The following is a 15,224-nucleotide window of genomic DNA, read 5'->3' as shown; positions in this document are numbered from 1 at the left end:
CACTCACCTCTTTACCCCATCTGTGTCCCCATCCAAGGGCACCCACATTTCCTTTTAAAGCCACAAGCTGGCTGAGGGCTTTTTCAGTTTTGCCCCCCCAAGTTTTTTTGCCTGCGCAGCCTCCCAGCCCATCCCTCACTTCAGGTTCAGGCCTCCAAAGCACAAAATGTAAGAGCAATCCAATGTCAAATAAAGCCAACGAGGCTTTTCCTTGGCCAAAGAGCGCGTCAAAACATCAGGATTTGGGCAGTGCTGTTCAAATTGGACACAGACACAAATCTTGATGAATCAGATTAAATGCTAATTTAAATCTTGCAGCTAAGGTGATTCATGCTTGGTCTCGGCTTTCCAGGGAGACTGCATTCCTCACCGGTTGAATGCTACTCAGAGCTGACGCCCAAGGCCTGAGGAAATTTCTCCCCGAAACTCAACCTGGTTTTCAAACTGGTTGGAACTGTGGCCTAAATCAGGTGCTGATGCCTTTCTTGCTGATCTGATTATAATACTGCTTGGTCCAAGATATTTTTGTTCTGTTTTCAAATAACAAGATCCCAAGGATTAGGCAAATGTTCACCAAGATGGTGTGAATCTTCCAAATGATTCAAACAGCTACATATGAGCAGTTTTTGCAGTATTAAAAGTGATTCAGGTCACTGGTCTACTCTGTGGCTTCCAAACACTTTTTTCCAGGTCAGCAAAACCAGTTTTAAAACCAGTTATAAATGGTGGGGAGGCTCTCTAGTGGTGGCCAGCCCTGTGATGGACTATTCCCTTTCCTAGTGCACATGAAGCTTTTGAGAAACACCATTGTCTAGTCATGGTCCATACTACAGCTGGTACCTTGCCTCAAGGTTGCTCAGATCAATGACTGGTCATTAGTTTGGAAAACCCCAGATGCTATTGATAATCTTTGATATCTTTTACAATACTTGATTGATCATGTTGAACAAAAATATCTGCTCTCAGGACCTTATTCTGCTTGTCTATATTTTTCTTGGTGGTTTAGGGTAGTTTTATTTCATGCTAGTAAAGATTGTAGAGGAACTTGGAAAAAACCCCCATTGAATAAAACTTGGCTAGATTAATTATTATCTAGATAGCTTTCTGAGCAAATCTTAGGTCAACTCAGTCTCAATAGCACAGTTCAATAGCACAGTTCAGTAGTGTACATCTCTCCACCAAAATGCGGACTCTTTTTCTTAAAACTCAAGATCTGCTTAATTTGAACGGACCAAGAACAGCCTGACTTGTAACATGATAGAACCTGATCAAATTAATTAACTGTCGGGTTAAAGTTAACCTGGTGCATCCTATAATCTCATGGAGAAGCTCTGGGTAGGAAAATAAGAGCCCCCATTCGAAACCATATGAAGATCAATGATCTTGTGAATGCTGGGAAATGTAGTCCAAAAACACCAGAACCAAAAAAAAAAGGCAGGCAGAAGAGCTTGCCGCCACCACCAACATCATCGACAGCAATCACCAATCAACTGGGTGGCAACAAACACCCACCCGCTGCTCTAAACCCTGAATATTTTATGATTTCATAGCAATTATATAATACATATATTTGCAGATGGCGGGATGGGAAGGGAAAGGAACAGGAGGGGAGGATTCATGCGGCTTATCTTTGGAATGGGGATTGTGGTGGGGTCTTTGGGATCACTTACTGATGGACAGAGACCAGACTGACAACTGGCAAGGTTTTTGGGGTGACTGTGCAAAGGGGACACTCCCAGTGAGAGGCGGGGGGCAGGGACAGGGGAGGCCGGTTTACATGCACCTCCTGCTGTAATACATCAGGAAAGACATTACGGGGGTAGATTGGTATTTGACTCCCCCTATTGAAACCTGTGGGGAATGACACCGGGAACTTAATTCATCAAAAGCGTTGTATTGTGCAAAAATGAACACCGTGTCGTGCAAACACAAACGCGCTGCACCAAAAACAAGCCACGTTAAAATTTTCAGGCACTCAACATTAATGCCCGTGTTGTCTACACATGCTCTTCCTTGTCCAGGAGAACCTGGACACCAAACTTTGGGGTAGAGTGTCCACACCTGAGGACAGGCGGGTGATCCAGGCTGACCTTGACAGGCTCAGAAAATGGGCAGACAAAAACCTGATGGCCTTCAACACTGAAAAATGCAAGGTCCTCCACCTTGGGAAAAAAACCCTGCAGCATGCTTATAGGCTTGGCAGTGCTACGCTTGCTAGCAACATGGCTGAAAGGGACTTGGGGGTCATGATTGACCACAAGATGAATATGAGCCACCAGTGCGATGTTGCAGCTGGTAAAGTGAGCAAAACTCTGGCTTGCATCCATGGATCCTTCTCTAGCAAATCCCAGGATGTCATCTTCCTGATGTACTTGGCCTTGGTGAGGCCGCAGCTGGAGTACTGCGTCCAGTTTTGGGCTCCACAATTCAAAAAGGATGTGGAGAAGCTTGAGAGAGTCCAGAGGAGAGCCACGCGCATGATCAGAGGGCAGGAAAACAGACCTTATGATGACAGGCTGAGAGCCATGGGGCTCTTTAGCCTGGAAAAGTGCAGGCTCAGGGGGACCTAGTGGCTGCCTATAAGTATATCAGAGGTGGCCGCCAGGATCTGGGGGAACGCCTGTTCACCAGAGCGCCCCAAGTGATGACAAGATTGAATGGTCACAAACTCTTCCAAGACCTTTTCAGGCTGGACATAGGGAAAAACTTCTTTACTGTCCACACCCCCAAGGCCTGGAACAGACTGCCACCAGAGGTGGTGCAAGCACCTACTCTGGACTCTTTTAAGAAACATTTGGCCATTTATCTTGCTGGGATCCTTTGACCTTAGCTGACTTCCTGCTCCTTCCAAGAACCCTTCCAGCCCTAATGTCTATGAAATCTATGAAACGTTTCCATCACCGGTCCTCCTGTGAAATATGAAACATCTTAACAAGAAAGAAGCATAATTCATCAGACCTCGTTGAGGTAAATAGACTGCTCCAACTTTTATCTGAGCCTAACTGGCATACAATGAACTTTTTCAGCCAGGAAAACGTATACCACCCTCCAGCAGTCCTGTGCAACTGAAGTTTCATTTCTACCTGGGAGAAATTTTACAATCTTTGCACTCTCCTTTGCTTGAGGAAGGGTGCATGAGCCCCAAAGCTTTCAAATAAAGAACATTTTTTTGCAACTATCTAGTGGATCTAATAAAAGATATTGCCTCTACCACACTGACTGCTTTAGGAGCCTGAGTCTTTGTCTATACAGTACACTTCCTGACAGCAGTTCCCTAAAACAGGCTGCTCTGCTCTGGACAGACTGCCTCCTAATCCAGAGGTAGTAAAGCCGTGTCTAGCTTTACTACTATAGGTGGGTGAATTAGCTTTGGGGCAGGCTAATGGTCCTTGTTGGCAACGCTAGTCATTCTGCCTGGAGCACCACACAGAGGCAGCCACACATCTTCTGGGTTAGGATTCATAAGCATTGTGTACTAAGGGTGCTGCTGCTACAGCAGATAAGACTATTGGGTAGGCCTGGCCTTAGTCTCATTGAAAGTGAATTGAAAATAGCGTCCTTAGTGCTAATGTCACTTCTGAAAATGGGATTTGGGGACCAGACTCACAAAAGGGTTGAGATGCTCAGCCACCACTTCAGGGACATGAGTCCAAAATTTAGACCCTCCTAACCATGGAGACACCTAGAGCACGTCTATGTTCCCACTTGACCATGCTAGGGGATATCTTTGTGAACCGCTAGGGGATATCTTTGTGAACCCCTGTGTCCCTCTTCATACACACCGTACCCTGCAAACATTACAGGAGGGTGGCTATATTGCATGTTTGGGGCTAGGGTGTGCAGAGCAGGTGGCCAGTGATTCAGCACAGTGTTCCTAGGCAGTGTCAGGAGGGAGTGTGGATGTGTCCTCAGAGTCTTTGGGTGCCTAGGTTTCCATCAGCAAAGTTCATTAAGTACCGAAGTGTCTCCGTTCATGCCCAGGATTGCTGAAGCCTTGGAGGCCTGGATGAGCTTGGCACATAAGCCCTTGCAGGCTCCATAAAGATGGTCTCCTGTGCATCTTGCCTGCATTTGGTAGGTAGGTATGCTCTGAATATGGCTACTGGAATGGGCCTCACTCAAATCAGGCCCATTCAAGGAGAGCTGAGGCATCCGTGAGTCATTCATGAATCATATGTAGCCCTGCTACCGGCCAATATCCTCCACCACCACCTGGATGTTTCCAAATCCTTTGGCAGGCATCCTAGGTGCAGGTCCAAGCCCAGAGGCTTGGGGTTAGGATACCCCAAGTTTGACTCACCCTCAGCCATACGGCCGCAGGAGCAAGCTAGGGAGGAGTTTCCCATTTCCATAAAGTCAGCATATAGCTGGGATCTTCCCACTGAAAGTGAAAGTGGGAGGCTAACTGGTCAGGGTACTACCTCCTGCCACATTCGTGGTTTCCCCCTATCCTAGGAAACCCACCCTGGTGGTCATGGTACTTCCCTTGCCAGGATGTGGGAGACATACCTCAGTTTAATTACTCCATGCAAAGTAGGAAAGCTTCAGCAGGAGGAAACTAAGAAAGCCCTGTCCCAGAATACTTTATAGCCTGCTGGGCTTAACTTGCATGGGAGATGCAGCTTCAAGTTCCCTCTGGCAAAGGAAGGACTTGAACCTGGGTCTCCTACTTCATGGGTGGGTGGTTTAACCACCGGGATTTTAGGTAAAAGGGTATCAGCACTTTCCCCTCCATTCTGTGAAAAAAGGCTGGCTTAAATATCATCCTTGGGAATCCTTGTAGAAAATCAGCCTGGAGTTACATGACTATAACTTTCCCCAAGGGGTTGGCTTTCCTTAGCATGTCTTACCAGGTCACTTAGGCAGCTCCCCCTACCATACATTGACTTTTGTGCATCCCATTATTACTGTAGGTGCCTTAGTCTCCTCATAATTGTATAGGCAGCCTTGGCACCTAATGAGGGGCCGTGGGTTTCACTTGCTGGCCAGGTGCTCCTGACACGGAGCCCTAGACCCTAAGAGCTCTTTTGGATTGTGTAATAGGCTTCTGCCAACGTTAGGCCAGTCCATTTAAGATACCTCCAGTTGGGCACCCAAAGTCACTAGTCACTTTTGAAAATCTTAGCAATGTATTTATTTAAAAGGACTCCTCAGCTGTTAATCAGCGGGGATCTGCTGCATCAGCTCTCTGCATTGTCAGTTTGATTCACTTCTTTTTTGCTGGATTTCCAACTGCTTGTCCTTTGCCTGCATTCCTGGAAACGTGGCACAATTTGAGCAGTTCTCAGGGTCTGGTCCAAGTCCCACTGAAGCCAGTGAGAACTTCGCTGAATGCTGGATCACAGCTTAAGTGATCTTCCGATTTACAGACTCCACAGCTGACAAATTGCTTTCTTCTTAAACACTGGGCAATACTGGTTCCTAAAGCACTTTACAATCGGGGCAGCACCACCAGCTGCATTCTTCAGACCAAGAAACCGAGGTACAAAGCAGTGAAATGACTTGCCCAAGGCCACCTAGCAGATCAGTAACATCCCCAGGATTAGTGCCCTGACTCTCCTGGGCACTAGCACCTTGCCATAGCTGCTGAACCACGCTGCCCCCCCAGAGCTCAGAGCATATCACCGCTGGAGCAGTGGGAATATTTCTCAATGATGCCCTGAAGCTGGTGAAACCCTCCTGAGTCAGGGTTTCACTCCCAGCAGGATGCAGGAGCAAGACAAAGGCACAAATTCCAGCCTTCCCCTCCTCACTCAGTGGAGGCCCCTTTCAAGTTTAATCTGCAGTTTCTTTGAACCAATATCTTGTTGGATTGTGCCCAGCCTTAACCATTGGGCACAGACTTGGAAGCGCCAGTTCCAGATAAGATCGCAGAGTTATCGGGTGATAAGTCCTTCCAAGGGCACTGACGTGATTGCTTCTGTAACTGGAACTTGCTTGGGGTGAAAATTCACCCCAGTACACAAAGCAAGCCAAGGTCTGGGCACCACTCTGGCCTATTTCATTTCATTCTGAAAAGCCTTATGGCTTTATACTGAATCACGCTGAACACCCAGACGTACGTCACACCCAGTCTTAAATCATCATTTCCTTAGCCTCTGTTGATGCAGGGCTTTCTCTTGGGGGCAGAATTTATAGACTAGCTGGCCTCAGATATTAGGGTCTCATGTGCTGTGCTCTGGCCTCCTTGGACTGCCTAAACCTGTGTGCTTTAAACCTCTGGTTTGTGACCCCGGGCTCTGAACCTCCTGTTTCTGTCCTGGACTTCCTGGCCTACATAAACCGCATGCTCTGACCCCAACCTTGTCTCAACTCTTGGCTTGTTATCCTGACATCCAGCTTTGAATTTGGCTTCCACTCCAGGAAACCCCTGACCTAGCACGATCCACTTGGCCCATGGCTAGGTCAAGATAGAGTTGCTCCTCATTTGTCCCAGAGCAAATCATGTCTGAGCCAGGCCCTGTATTTTTAAAGTCTTCTGTTTAAATCCTGCTTATGCACATTTCTTGCTCTTTTGCAAAAAGAATAACCACAATTAAATAAACATTAACCTTATGTGTGTTTGCTTATGAAGACAGTTTCCTTCCATACATCTCTTGAGAGGCAGCAAAGTCTTGAAGGGACTCTAAGAATAAAGGTGACTTTCATTACACCTACTTTACTACCATGAAGATGGTATCTATCTAAGGTATTTAAACAGTCCCCATAGCTTTTCTTTGGCTTAGGTGTCAAGGCTGAAGACAAAATCCAGCAGTCCCTGCCTGGGTCAGAACATCACCTCATTAAGACAGGGGTCGGAGAGCTTCCATCTTCCAAGCACCAAGCTGCCATGCTCCTGATTTGACCCAGAAGACCCATGGACTCCACCAGATTCACCCTCACTGGAAGGATAAAGCTCCTCTGTGCAAAAGCAGAACTTCCTTGTGGGCTAGCACAAGACTGTGGAGCAAACTTTCCCAGGAACGAAAGACCATAGCAAACCTCCTCACTTTCTGCTCAAAGTGTAAGATGCAGTTCTTTGCAAAGAAAAATGCAGACCAATGCGCATATTTAACACAAAAGAAAGAACCCTAAAAACCCAAGATGCTACACAGCATGGGCAGTTTGCCTTGTAAACTAAAGTGAAATCTGTAAGTCCAAAAAAACACATCTAACCACTTAGGCACCTGAGAGATTATAAGCACCTATGATTTTGCATAAGTCTGTGGTGGGCCCTGATCCAGTTGGCAGCCTGCAGTAAGCACCCTTACACACCTTCGCAGCAATGCGCTCAGGGCAGGGCAGAGCAGCCACAGCTCCTGTTATTAAAACTAAATTTGGCTGCTATCTAATTTTTGCACATTCGCCTATAGGTTGGGGTATTCCTCTGGTAGGAAACTGGGATTGTGGGCTCTCCTCAACCTGGGGGAATTCAAATCCCTGTCTTCCACCTTACAAGAGAGAGATTGAATGACCAAGCAATGGGCTATGTTGGGATGGGAGCACTTTACAATGCCTTCCCATGAAATGGGCTGCTGTGTAATAAGGAAGAAGATAGATGAGGCCAGAAAGATACATAAAAGGTGGCAGAGCAGCACTACAACCAGCCATGTCTTAAAATGGGTTGGCAAGCTACAGCCCGTTAGACGGATGCAGCCCATGATGAGCTTGGATCTGGCCTGCCAAGGTCTGATTTGGAGTGGGGGAAGGGAGCAGATTTAAAGGACCCGTGTTAAAGCAGTCACTTCAAGTCTCCTGTTCTCTGCCTTTGCTGCAGAATTTGCCACTCTCTGTTGGCATTCACCAAGGATTTTAGGGGCACCCAGTAAATGGAGGGGGGCACAGAGCAGGGAAGGGATCAGAGCAGCAGGGGTAGGGGGTCAGCTCACTGTGCTAAAAGGTTGTCAACCCCTGTTTTAAAACAAAGAAAGGAGGCAACCCTCTGCAGAATCATAGAAAAATAAGGCTGAATGGGAACTGGGGAGGCTGTGTAGTCCAACACCCTGCACAAGGCAGGACCGCCCCTGTCCAAACCATTCCTCATTTCCAAGGAGGAAGACTCCACAACCTTCCTAGGTAACCCGTTTCATTGCTTAACCTCCGTCATAGTTAGAAATGTCCTCCTAATATACAGCCTACATGTTCTTCGTCACAATTTAAGACCACTACTGTGTTTTCTTTCCCCCACTGTCACGGAGAATAGTCTATCTATCCCCATCCTTTTTACAACCGCTTTTCAGGAACATGAAGACCATTATCAAATTCCCCCTCAGTCTTTTCTTCTCCAGACTAATCCCAGTTCTTTCCGTCTTTTCTAAAAAGTCATGTTTCCTAGATCTCAAATCATTTTTTTGCTCTCCCCTGGTCTCTTTCCTATTTGTCTACCTCTTTCCTGAAGTGTGGCACCCAACACTGCACACCATACTCCAGGTGAGGCTCCACCATCTGCACTCAAGTCCCTGGAAGCTGTGAAACCCATTCCTGACAACTAACTCTCACTCGGGTGTATGAATTTTGCTCTCAGCTATCTGTTTAGACATGGGTGTGGGATTCAGAGCAGAGTCATGCCTACATCCCTTTGCTGAACTGGGTCAGAAAACCTGTAGCTTTCCCTAAATCATACAGGGCACTGTCATAGGACCTCCCAAAAGCTGAGTGAAAATCTCAGTCACAGTACCAGGTCCAACAGGCACTCCCTGCTCTCATTTATGCACTTGCATGTGCAAGCAGATTTTGAGATAATTTGGCCTTTGCATCCGGATTAATCACTGGATTAGGTCTGGATTTTGCAACCCTTCTGGCAGTGAGCGCACAGTCTTCCAAAGAGTCACCCCAGGAAGCAAGCATTGCACAATCTCACTCTCATCACTTCTATCTTAAGGAGTGTGCCTTGCACTTTGCTCCAGTGAGCAAAAACCTGCAGCAGTGGTGCCCTTCCAGCTGACTGTGAAACCTGTAGCTACTTGTGAGACTGTAATGCCAAGTTGTCAAAAGCGCAAAACTTCTTTCATATTGTGTCAGCTAGCATCTTTCCCCATAGTGCTACTTGCCCATTTTAGCTGTCTCTTAACAAAATACTGCATTGTTAGCAGATAAAAGAAAAAGTGTGTATGCTTGGGGGGGAATCACACACATGCACATCTTATCTAAGAGTCCATGTCAGGCGACAGTCGTTCCTCAAAATAGATTATATGGAAAAGGGGATATTTTATTTGTCATGTCAAAAGGGCAATTTTGTGCCCTTTGATTTGTTTGCTGATTAATGAATATATTGATATAAATACATCCATGACAAAAGTCATTCAAAGAAGGTTAAAGGTGCATTGTTACATCCTGCAGAGCGAGGAAATGCTGGCCATTGCACGTGGAAACTCTGCTTTCTTCCATTGTATGGCACCGATCCGTGAAACATCAGAGTAGAAAACAGCCCTAGCTCACTGCAGACCCATGCACAGGACTGAGGTTGTGAGAGAGAAGCCTGAGGTCCCATGCCGCAGGCTTGTTGTTTGGCAAGGTAAAGAGACCTGCAAGGAAAAGTGAATGCCAAGCAGAAGACCATCCAAATGGTGCATGGATTCTAACAAAAGTGGTCTAGAAAACTTCTGTTGAAACTTGTGTGCAATGGAAACCTGGGGTACCAAACAGAAATGTAGTATTGGAAAAGTTTCTGCTGAAAATAATGCATTTTCTATTGAAAAACAATTCATCACCCCAAGCCTACATGCTTCAGCAGAAAATCGAAACAGGGTTTCGATTCCAAAATGCTTCTGTGGGGCCTCAGGCGAACAGTAGCTTGGGCCACTAAGGATCCCACTCTCCACAGTGGATTGGGATCCCTACTCATGCATCACAGCAGCCATCACAGCCATGGTGCAGGCCACCTCTCCCCAAAAGGCAATACAATTGTGCATCAGGGGAAATGCAGTCCAGTGAAGTAGCTTGGATGTGCATTGTGCAAGGCATCTGGACCATGGTTGCATCAGGCACCACCGTGGCATTTCAGAATTGAAATAGGCTGATTTTCAGGCAAATGTTACAGATTTTAGCCAAAATATTTGGGCTTTTTCTTATTTTTTTTCTTTCTAAACACAAATTTCTGTGCAGGGGGAAAAAAATTTTCTAGAGAGTTGTAATGGCTAATTACATGGTTCTCAAACAATACACTAGGATTCACACTGGCTGGCACATACAGAGTAGTAGACAGCTCTACAAGATACTACACACTTGTATTTAAAGCTAAGTGAAAAACTACACAAATTTTGGAGTCTGGCCTTAAACTTTCCAAATTGATAACATTCAGTTTTATCCCAGAGTCCATTGTACCTTCCCATTGTGCTCTCTGCTGTCGAGCTGACAGACATAAGAACACAGGAAACACTAGACTAGATTGGACCAGGGAATATCTGGGGTTTTTTCCTTACAATTTATACACGCGTGGTTTTATTCAGGTAACACTCAGCTGAGGGGAAGGCTTGGGCTTGGAGGCCCTTTGTTGAATAATTGCTATTGAATTCTTCTATAGTATGTGGACTGGAGAGGAACTTGAAATGTGCTTCTGATACAGGGATTTACAACCAGATTTGTGTTTGGCTGATGGATGACTGCACAGAAAGTAAATGTTTAATCGGCAAGAAGTGGAACTTGTGTTTAAACATTTCTCTGGTGGGTGAGCTACAGTGTGAAACTGCATTTACAAGGGAGAAACTTTACAACATGACTGTGACAAAAATGATAAATAAATACAAAATTGCTTGCAATGGCAAGCTTCTTAGCCTAGGAACCTAATCATCTTCCCTGTTAGGAAGACACCTTATGAGGTCCGACTGTTTCTATTTGATTTACAGATGTCTGTCACCTCTGAAATTCAGGCCCTTCTGATTTTACATGTCTATGGAAACTTTAAGTAGAAGAATTCAACAACACAAAGTTGGAGCTCATAATAGGAAAGTGAAGTGGGGAGGGAAACGTCGGGACTGCTTTCTCCAGCAGCTGAAATACAACCACTTCTAAGGTAAGCACAGGGCATTATGCATAAATATAAGGGAATTATCTGAAGTGACGGCCAGGGAAGGACACAAAGAGGGACCTTTGACCAGAGTCATCTCTGAAAGCTGCATACAAGTCCAGCGATCCCTTCCTATCAACCTTAACACGGGAATGATTTGATCTAAACCAGTTTGGACAGATGCATTACTAAGCTTGCCTGGACAAGGTGCAGCCATCACAGTTCTGGCAACGAGAGCTTGTGAGTAGGCTGCAAACATCAGCCTGCCAGGGTCAGCGCATGAATGTCTCTTTCTCCAATAGGGACTGCAGGAGGTGTTGGCATGATCCAGATATGAGATAATAATGCTAATTAGAGCAGTATGTTTGATCCAGGCAGAGAAATTGGACTCAGCCTGCTTTGTGCAAGCTATCTGGCTGCAGCAAAGGGAAGCTGCAAGTCACAAAGCCAGGTGAAGAGTTGCAGCAGAACACCACTGGGCAACCTCTCAGCTCCTGGAACTTGGCATCAACCACCGACTTCTCCAGACCTACGTCATTGTGGTTCTGGCATCAGAGACCGGAGTCACGACATGCATCCTCCCGGCAGAAAGCCTGGGCAGCCATCAAATACAGTGTTTCGAGGGCAGCTGTCATAGCTTAGCACTGTGATTCCTCAAACAGTGGGTAGCAGAACTGCTACGAGTGGGCCCCAAGGGTCCATACTAGAACTTATCTACAGGGTCAGCAAACCTCCACACCAGTGTGTCTGCTGTGCCAGGCTTCACTGTACTGGGACCCTTCTATTACCCTTTGTGCATCTACATGGCATTTTTCTAGCTGCGCAATGGGCATTTTTGACCCTTACCCATGGGCCGCAGGCAGATTACTCCTGCAGCATGGACATGTGTGCATAAGTGAGCATGGTACCCAGGTTGTAGCCACATTGGTCTAGAGGAAAAGGCAATCAGGACCCATAGTAAAGATGATATCTCTTATTAGACCAACAAGATTTTTGCAAAAAAAAATTCTTTAATTGCAAGCTTTCAGGAACAAACAGCCTTCCTCAGGCACTGGAGGAAAGATTGTAAAAGTTCTCCTGGGTAGAAATGAAAGTTCATAGGATGTTGACAGAGGATGGGAAACTCCTCTGGGCAGTCTGTTCACAGCTGGTATGGAGTCTCTCACCTCCTGTGAGGATCTGTGATGATGCAAATTACCTTGAAACAAAGGCGGGAGCAGGATCTCAGGTTTCAGGTGGTCACAGTCGCTTCCTACATGTGCATCTACATAGATGAGCATGTGCAGTGACCTATACACCATCTGGGCACATACGCACATACCTAAATTTAAGTCTCACGAGAAGTGTCAGCCCATCCTGTGTTTTAGCCCCAATACCTGGTTAGGTAGGCCACTTGTCCAGGATGCTGGAAACCCAGGTTCCAGGCCTTCTCCTTATTAGAGGGAGTTTGAACCAGCAGGAGCACTTGCCCTGTGAGCGAGCTGATTAACTCTGCCGAGATGTTAGACTGATTAGCATGGGTGCAATGACAGTGCTTCTGGTAGCTCTGGCCAATGCTGCATGAATTATATCGATGCAACACTGCACTATGCTGTGTGACTTCCAGTTTTAGCTAGCTTGCTTTGGTTTTGGAAGCTGCAGGGGTCACTTTGCAGCTGGTAAGGAGATTGAGACCCACTGGCCTGATCCTGGGTGCTGAGCCCATGGACCTCCCACTGGAGGTGACTTACTAGCATGTGTAAACTTCTGGCTGCCACTCCTCCCCTTAGGACCTGCTCCTCTTCCTCTTAGGGAGCTCTGAAAGGCTTAGGATATGGGGCCACCCAGAGCAATCTCCAGGAAGCACCAGACTTTGGTTAAAGGTTAGAGGCAACGTGGCCGAGTGGATGTGAGCCAGGCAGAGAACAAGGTTGTCCGCTTCTCTTATCTTGTCTGGTTGTTCTCTTTGAAGTAGCTAGCTGGTTTTATCTCTGCTACTAGCAGCCTATGCTTGAGCCTTGTTTCCTTTTAAAGCTCCTTGGGATCTGTGCTCAAGAAAAGCTAGGAGACAGTGGGCAGGTGCAAAATGTTAAGAGTCCATGCAGGCAGTCACCTGAGTGCTGTTTGTGCCATGTGCCTTCAGCACAACCTAGTGACAAAGATACGAGAGAGGGCACTGCTGTTGGTAGGTTTGGCACGTTTTAGGGGGGTTGAGTAAAGGAATCTACAAAGAACAAGTCCCTGCCCCTCCCTTCTCCCCCAGATACTGCTAGGCACTATCCAGTGGATAGCATCCACTGAATGCTGAATAAGCTACTCCTAGCCAATGAGATGTTATCATTGAATCAGAAAATTAGTGTTAGACAGGACCTCAGGAGGTCACATCTAGTCCAACTTCCTGCTCATAAGAGGACCATCCCCAACTAGATCATCCCAGCCAGGGCTTTATTTAGCTGGGTCTTAAAAACCTCCAAGGATGGAGATTCACCACCTCTCTGGGTAACCCATTCCAGTGCTTTACTACCCGTTAGTGAGAAGGTTTTTCCTCATATCTAACAAACCTCCCTTGCTGCAACTTGAGCCCATTGCTCCTTGTTCCGTCATCGGCCATCTCTGAGAATAGTCCAGCTCCACCCTCTTTTGAACCCCCTGCAGGGAGTTGAAGGCTGCTTTCAAATCCCCTCTCTTTCTCTTCTCCAGATGAAATAAAACCCAGCCTCTCCTCAGAAGGCGTGTCCCCCAACCATCTAACCATCTTTCTTGTCCTCTGCTTCTTGACTGTCTTCAATTTGTCTTCGTCTTTCCAAGGGGGCAGAGAGGGCGCGGCGGCTAAAACTGCATGCAGTGCTCCAGATGTGGCCTTACCAGTGCTGAATAGAGGGGAAGACTCACTTCCCTTGACCTGCTCCCACCAATACAGCCCAGTAGGCCTTTAGCCTTCTTTACAACAAGGGCACATTGTTGGCTCATCATCATCAAAGACTGCGGTTAGTAGAAGCAAGGTCCCTGTGCTTGCATTTCCCTGTTTGCAATTTGTACAAGCGGCATATAGCAAAATGCTGGCTCCCCGGTGCCATTCTGCATAGAGGGAGAGCTTGCTGCCATCTAGCTTCTAAGAAGGATAATACAGGCTGGTATCGTGAAATAAAGACAGAGGAGGTCTGCAGGGTTTGCTACACTGAGGGTTATATGATCTGACCCCCAGCAATGTCTGCCCCTTCGAGTTGATAGGCTGCTAGTTCACCTGGAAGTCCTGTTCTACTGAGTGTGAGTGTCCTCGTGCTCTAGCAAAACTCCTTCGTCTTCTTGACTTCACTGTCTGGGTGGAGGGAACTAAGAAATCAACCCCAGCCTAATGAAAACCAAAGCAGTGCTTAAAAAGCTGTGGATGTCACAGTGACCACGGTTGTGTAAACACAGGAGGTTTCTCCGCAGCCAGTACTGGGATTAATTTCTTTCCTGTAAACTTTTAACAACAAATATTAGTATATGCACGAGTATGGAACTACAAACACAGCTCAAATACCAAGGTGCTACTCAATATTTTGCTAAGTTAGGGTTGTTAAGCTTTTACATTTGTAATTTGCTAATGAATTTGATGGGCACAAATTGCCCTTTGCCAGCTAGAAAACTGGGTGCTCCTCCCACTGCTAATTGATTTAAAAATAAACCCTAGAAACCCTAGGATCACATTACACATTCATGCAATGTGATTGTATGATGATTAAGCACTAACAGTTTAAATGTTATGACTGAACACTTCATTTCTTCTTGCTTATACCATAGACCTGATGAGGCAGCCTTTAAAGAAAAGATCACTAGTATAGTCTAGAGATTGGCAATTTGGGTTTTGACTCAAACCTGTCCACATTATACCATCACAGCTGTGCCAATGTAGATATGAAAGCAGAGCCCCTTAGTGCAGGGGTTGGCAACATACCACCCGTGGGCTGCATCCAGTCCATGAAGCCACAGGATCTGGCATACAGAGCCCAAGGCCTTTGCCTATGCCGGCACCACAGCTAAGCAGCAAGAAGGTACACTGGGGCCAGGCAATATCTAGATGTGCCCTTGCATAACAGGGAACCCTAGTCCTGTTACCAGAAAGCAGGCTGGTCTCTTTAAGACCAGAACTTGCTGGGCACAGACCACTGGCAGGGTAGGGGTTAAAAGCTGAGCATGGCCGGCTTGTCAGGTGACCAGAAGGGAGCAGGCCAAAACTATAAAAACCCTGGGCTTAGGGTAGTTGGGGCCAGCAGCC

This window comes from Crocodylus siamensis, chromosome 2 (genome assembly GCF_052110815.1).
Source record: "Crocodylus siamensis isolate JL-2025a chromosome 2, ASM5211081v1, whole genome shotgun sequence".
NCBI classification, from domain to species: Eukaryota; Metazoa; Chordata; order Crocodylia; family Crocodylidae; genus Crocodylus; species Crocodylus siamensis.
The sequence above is the reverse complement of the archived record's forward strand: the minus strand, read 5'-3'. Positions refer to the sequence as shown.